Consider the following 7,580-nt stretch of genomic DNA (forward strand, 5'->3'; position numbering starts at 1 on the left):
AAAATTAAAGACTCCACCAAAAAACTGATAGAACTAATAAACCAATTCAGTAAAGATGCAGAATATAAAATCAGAGTATAAATATCAGTAGTGTTTGTATGCACTAACAAAACTGTGCGAAAAGAGATTTAAAATTAGCCTCTTTATTAAAATACTTGGGAATAAATTTAACCAAGGATGTGAGAGATCTATCTATGTGCTGGAAATAATAAAACATTAATGAAAGAAATTGAAGAAGGTACAAATAATTGGAAAGATATTCCTTGTTTATGAATTGGAATAATTAATATGTTAAAATCTCAGTGATATCCTAAGCAGTCTACAGATCAGTCCAATCCCTATCAAAAATACAAGGACATTTTCCACAGAATGGAAAAAACAGTGCTAAAATTTTTATAGTACAACAAAAGACCTCAAATCATCAAATAAATCTTGAGCCAAAAAGACAAAGCTGAAGACATCACACTGCTTGTTTCAAAACATGTTACAGAGCTATAGTAATCAGACCTTCATGGTACTGACATAAAAACAGACTGATTAAGCAATGGAACAGAATAGATCCCAGAAATAGTCCCCACAAAATTTTGATCAATTGATTTTTGAAAAAGGTGCCATAAACATATAATGGGGAAATTACAGTTTCCTCAATAAATTCTTTTGGGAAAAGTTCATATCCACATGCAGAAATATGAAATTGGATCCGTATCTCATAACATATGCAAAAATAGACAAAAATTGCATTACCGACATAATGGTAATATCTAAAATTGTGAACTGTTAGGAAAGCACAGGGGAGGAGCTCCACAACATTGGCCCGGGGAATAGTTTTTTTGAGAACTGCATCAAACTGAAAAGCTTTTTCACAGCAAAGAAAAACAACACAATGACGACATATTTTCTGATTGGCAGAAAATATTAGTAAGCTATAAATCTGATAAGGGACGAGTATCCAAAATATGTTGGAAACATCTCAACAGCAAGAAAACAAATAACCTGATTGGGCAAAGTATCTGAGTATAGACATTTCTCAGAAGAAGACACACAAGTGGCCAAAAAATATGTAAAAATATGCACAAAATCACCAATCATCCAAGAAATGCAAATTAAAATCACAATGAGTTATCACCTCAGACATGTTAAAATAGGTATTATCAAAAAGACAAAAGATAACTAGTGACAAGAAGGATGTGGACAAAAGGAAACCCTTGTTCATTGTTGGTGGAAATGTAATTTAGTGCAGCCATTATGGAAAACAGTATGGAATTTCTCAAAAAAATTAAAACATAGCTACCATATAATCCAGCAATTCTACTTCTGGGCATATATCCAAAGGATTTTAAATCAGTATATTAAATAAATGTCTACACCCATTTTCATTTCAGCATTATTTACAATAGCCAAGATTCATCAACAGATGAATGGATAAAGAAAATGCCCAGTATCTATTTCTCCTATTGTTCACAATGGAATACTTTTCAGCCTTAACAAAATGAGGAAATTATGTAATTTGCAACAACATGGAGAAAGCTTGAGGGCATAATGCTTAGTGAAATAGGCCAGGCACAGAAAGACAAATATTGCATTATATCAGTTATGTATGAAATCTAGAAAAGTCAAACTTAGAATTAGAGAACAGAATGATGGTTAACAGAGCTTGGAGGTAAGGAAGTGGAGAGATGTTGGTCGAAGGGTACAAAGTTTCAGTTAGACAGATGGAATAAGATTTTAAGGTCTATCATATAGTATGCTGAACATAGTTAATAATAATGTAATTCATATTTCAAAAATGCTATTAGAGTAGATTGCAATTTTCACACCACAAAAGAACAATTATGTGAGGTGGTTAATATGTAATTTATCTTAAGTATTCCATAATGTATGCATATATGAAAACATCATATTGTACCCATAAATAAATACATATATTTATTTTATTTAAAAATTAAATACAAACACCCAATATGTAATGTGAAAGTCACGTTTAAGGAAATAGGGAAAAAATAAATTAAGAAAGCAATGATATAAAACTGATGGGAAAGAAAATCTAATAACATGTGATGGTTAATTTCATGTGTCAATTTTGCTAGGCCACGTTGCTCAGATATTTGGTCAAACATTATTGTCGGTGTTTCTATGAGACTGTTTTAAATGTGGTTCACACCGGTGGACTTTGAGTAAAGTGGATTGTTCTCCATAATGTGGGCTGGCCTCATCCCATCTGTTGAATACTGGAGAGAATGAAAAGACTGACCTTCCTCCAACAGGAACTTCAGCATCAGGTCCTTTTGGTTTTCAGCCTGACAGCCTCTGGACCTCAATTGTAGCATCAGCTCTTCCTCTCTCCACCCTCCTGGCCAACTCTGCTGATTTTGAACAAGTCAGCCTCTGCAATCATAAAAGCCAATTCCTTATGGTAGATAGCTTTCTATTTATATAAACATCCTATTGATTCTGTTTCTCTGGAGAGCCCTGACTAATATAGTAAGAAAAGCTAACAATGGCAGTTCAAGATAAGTGAAATTATCATGAATAAAGTAGCATGAAAAGTATTCCAAGTTATTAAAGAATAGAAGTTTATTGAAATAAAGTTGCCCTAAATGAGAAAAAAATATTTTAAGAAACTCTGATAAAAACTTGTATCACTGAGGTATAGTGAAATTAATATATTGGACTGTGTAATTAAATAATGAAAAATCCTATGGGCATCTTGGCCACAAGGAAAGTCAATAATGAGGTTAGGAAAACTGACTGGTGTTGGGCTTTGACAAAATGGAGTGCTTACAAATGAGTCAAATAATTTCTGTGAACTTACTGGAGGACATACAGTATCTCAGTGTTTTACACAGTCAAATTCGCATTGTAGTATAAACATTCTCACTTTTTCAAGAATTCTAAGACTGCAGTATCTGTGGAACTTTGTGGCAATGTTACTTAAATCAATACAGCCAAACAAGAACTGAAATGCGCAATGTAACAGATACATGTAGAGAATCACGGGATCATAACGATAGTTCCAGGAAAAGTCCTTTGGAAAAATTCCACATCCATTCATGATTTAAAAGTAGGAATAGAGAATTTTATTGGTCCCAGAGTAGTGACTCATGCCTGTAATCCCAGCACCTTGGGAGGCAGAGGCAGCCGATCACCTGAGATCAGGAGTTTGAGACCAGCCTGGCCAAAATGGTGAAATTTCATCTCTACTAAAAATACAAACATTAGCTGGGCATGGTGGCACGTGCCTGTAATCACAGCTACTTGGGAGCCTGAGGCAAGAGAATATCTTGAACCTGGGAGGTGGAGGTTGCGGTGAGCCAAGATCATTCCACTACACTGCAGAGTGGGCAACGGAGCGAGACTCCATCTCAAAAAAGAAAGAAAAAAGAAAAGAAAAGAAAGAAAGAATTTATTGATCTAATTAAGAACATCTATGAGAAACCTACAGCTAACATAAAAGTGTAAATGACTGAATATTTTCCACCTACCGTAAACTGCATGTTTATGTACCCCACAAATCCACATGTGGAAACTCCCCCAAAAAGATGGGATTAGGAGATCAGACTTTGGAAGGTAATTAGATTGGTTAATAAGAACCCAGCCTTCCTGATGGAATTAATTTTCTTACAAAAAGAGAACAGCATTCAGAGGATCTTTATCTCTGCTCTCTGCCATGTGAAGACACAAAGAGAAGCAGCAGTCTGCAAGCTAGGAAGAGAGTTCTTACGAAATATCATATCTGTGAGTGCCTTCATCTTGAACATTTTGGTCTCAAGAAATGTGAAAAAGCATGTTTGCTGTTTAAGCCACCCAGTCCATGTATATTTGTTACAGCAATTTAAACTAAGATGGGATTGGGATTACTACTTCCATTAAATATTTTACTGAAGTTTCTAGTGTAACAGGAAAAGTAACAATAATAAAGGGCATAGAGTTTTAAAAGGAAATGGTAATCCTACTTATCTGGATCCTTACTCTTGACATAAAAATTCCTAAAAAGTCACCACTAAAAGTACCAGGACAAATAAGAATTTAACAAGTCACAGGAAATAGAGGAATTAGCATTGTTAAATTGTTCATTATTCCCAAATTGATCTGTAGATTCAGTGTAGTACTAATCTAGCAAGCATTTTTTTTTAAAAGTTGGTTATCAAATTCATAAAGACATTTAAATATCCTGGAGTAGTCAAACAGTTTTATAAGGCAGAATAAGAAGGACAAGTTGCATTTTTCTTAAAAGGAAAGGAGAACTTCTTAAAAGACCAGATTGTAAATATGTTAGGCTTGTGAGAAATGTGGTCTGTTGAATCCACTTCATTCTGCCTTTGTACCATGGAAGCTGCATAGATGGTATGTAAATAAATGACTATGGCTGTGTTCCAATTAAATATTGTTTCCAAAACAGGGCAATAGTTTGCTGAGCCCTGTATATTATGTTATTGGCACAAGAATAGACATATAGAACAGTAAAACAGAATGGAGAAATCAGAAGTAGACCCATATATTATTATTGGTTGGCTTTTCAAAAGGGTGCAAGAACTTTCAAAGGGTAAAAAATTAGCTTTTCAACAAATGATACTAGAAGAACTGTATACCATATAGAATAAAATATACTTTGACTCCTGTAGAAAATGAATTAGGCATAGACTTATATTTCAAGGCTAAACAAAATTTCTAGTGGAAACTTTAGGAAAAAACTAATTAGTGGGCCACAAACATGTGAAAGATGTTCAACACCACTACTCATCAGAGAATGGAAAAGAAAACCTCAGTGAGCTATCAATACAGTCCAACAAGAATAAATATAACAAAGAAGACTGAAAATACAAAATATCGGTAAGGATGTGGAGCAATGGGAATTGATTTATTCTTGTTGAGAATGAAAATGATCAAACACTTAGGAAAGCAATTTGGCTTATTTGTACTATTTACACACTCACAATTACCGTATGACTCAGGTATTCTATTTATAAATATTTACCAAGAAAAATAAGAACACATAACTGCACAAAGACCTGGATACTCAGGGAGGCTTTATTTATAATTGCTAAAATGTGTTAGTAATCCAAGTGACCATCACCAGGCAAATGTATAAACAAATTGTGATGTATCTATAAATGTACAGTACTTGGCATTAAAAACTAGTGGACAACTAGTAATCACAACATTGATGAATACTGAGTGAAAGAAGCCAGATATTTTAAAAGTTAACATCGATGAATACTGAGTGAAAGAAGCCAGATTTTTAAAAGTACATGCCATCTGATTCCAGTTATATGAAATTTCAAACAGACACTCTATAGTAAGAGGAAACAGATCACCTATTGTCTTGAATCATGTGGTCTACTGACACAGCAAAGGATGTTGGAAACATTCTTTATCTTAATTGTGAAAAATGAATATGTAGGAGTGTACTACAACTCTTATAACTTTATATTTAAACCTGATGCATTTTATTGGAACATAAAGCTCAACAAAGTTAATATAAAAGTTATAAGTACAAAAATGATGAGAAAATAGAGACATCATTTGGGGTCAAGTTGTTTAGCTTGAAGGTTAGGGTGATACCCTACAGAGCACCCACGAATTTTTGAGAGGGTGGAAACATTAAATTCTCTCATTTTTGAAGGTATTAATTAGCAAGAATATAAAATTAAAGCTTCCTATTGTTTACTAAAGTTTTTATTTGGACTCTGGCTTGCTTATTTACTAAGTAGACATGCATCCTCTTATTTTCCTATGATCTACATCTATATCTATTGTCAGAGCTATAGCTGTATCTATGTGTCTGTATCTGTGTTTGTATGGAACTATATCTACTTTACCTCTGTGCAGGTGTGTATACATTTATAGTATATATAAATATATAGCACATAATAATTTCGATGTAAAAATTTTGAAATTGGTTTAATTCGTGTACTCTGTTTCGCAGAAAGAGTCACATGTTGCACTATTGAAAAGAACCCTGAAAATACAAATCTTTATGGATAAAGCTTTAGTATGCATTATTGATATATTTCATTACATCTTTGCTTTTTGTTTAAAATGAGGAGGAATGTGCAAAAGAAATTTCTATTGTTTGCAATGCAGGCATATTTTACTCTGTTCAAAATATGTGTCTCAATAAAACAGTACATTAAGAAACGTTATCAATGGTCTTTACATTGACATAGGGAGATCAATATTTAGGTATTGATTACCAAATTCATATAAAAGTCTAGCAATAATGTATACATTTTTACAGAAGAGTTTGACCACACTATAATCTACTGGATTATAACTGGTAGCAGATATTCTGGATCCACTTCAGCTCCTAGATGAAGCCTTTTCCCTAAATTGATTATCATTTTAAAACAAGCTATTTCACTTATTCAATTGGAGATCTTTCTCATTAAATATTATATGTATTAAAATTATTACATGCTTTATAAGTGCTCGAGTTCTCTTGTAGAGGCTCTGTATTTTAAAAATGAGAATTATTTATGGGAACATTCAGGTTGCTGCAGAAATTATTGTTTATGTCAATCAGTTTCAGCAAGAACTTCCTGTCGGTAAGTTAAAATAACTGATTTGTTCATTATCATTGATATTTTTGCATGAAGTCTCTTAATGAGTGTCAGAATGTTCTAAATTTTGTTCCTAAAACAAAATATTTGCATAACTTAACAAGTTTTATAAAATAATAGTAGAAAATATAGATGAATAAAACAATAATTTATGACAAGGTGATAAATTATATGCATATATTTCTGTTTTCATATAATTATATATACATAAACCTTTATTTTATATATGCTATTTTATGAACTGTTTTATAATGTTTTCCCTCATATTCATTAAATACATCATGTCAACTTAATTTCAATATTTATATATTATCTATTTAATATGTTTAATGGAATTTAATCTATTTTACTAGCAAATGCCTCTTTCAGGACATTCAGATTTTATTATTATTGTTATTACATGAGGAATAAGACTCTTTGGCAGAAAAACAAGATCACAAGCATTGGAATTGTGCTTTGCCACAGCTAAAATTAAATCCGTCAGCCTACTTTCCTGTCCCCACTTAGCCATATACCTTCTTACCACCCCAGTAACAATGGAAACCATTTTAATGAAAAGCCATCCTTCAAAACAACCAGAGAGTTTTTTTGAAATAATATCCTATGATTAGTATTTACCCTCTTTTTATTTTAAACGTATCTATCTTTAGTTATTAAAGTATAACACTGGGAAACAGGATATTGATTGTCAGTCTTTGTTTCTCCCTATCCAGTCAGATAACCCCTGCCTTTTCATTAGAACCTGTAGTTGATTTATGTTTATCAAAAGTACTGATAACTATACATGTAAGTTAAATACTACTTTGCTATTAGTGTTTTTTTTTTCACATCACTTATTTGCTACTTTGTTCCTTGTTTCCTACCCATAGGTTATTGAGTTATTTTTAGCATTTATTTTATCTTTTATATTGATTTTTTTTTCTATCTTCTGTTTCCAGACTTTCATCCCAGCGGTTTTCTAGTTGTTACAATTAACCCCAATCAGTCATTGTTATTATTGTTATTTTGTTGTTATATATA

This window comes from Rhinopithecus bieti, unplaced genomic scaffold, assembly GCF_001698545.2.
Source record: "Rhinopithecus bieti isolate Rb0 unplaced genomic scaffold, ASM169854v2 scaffold_13689, whole genome shotgun sequence".
NCBI classification, from domain to species: Eukaryota; Metazoa; Chordata; class Mammalia; order Primates; family Cercopithecidae; genus Rhinopithecus; species Rhinopithecus bieti.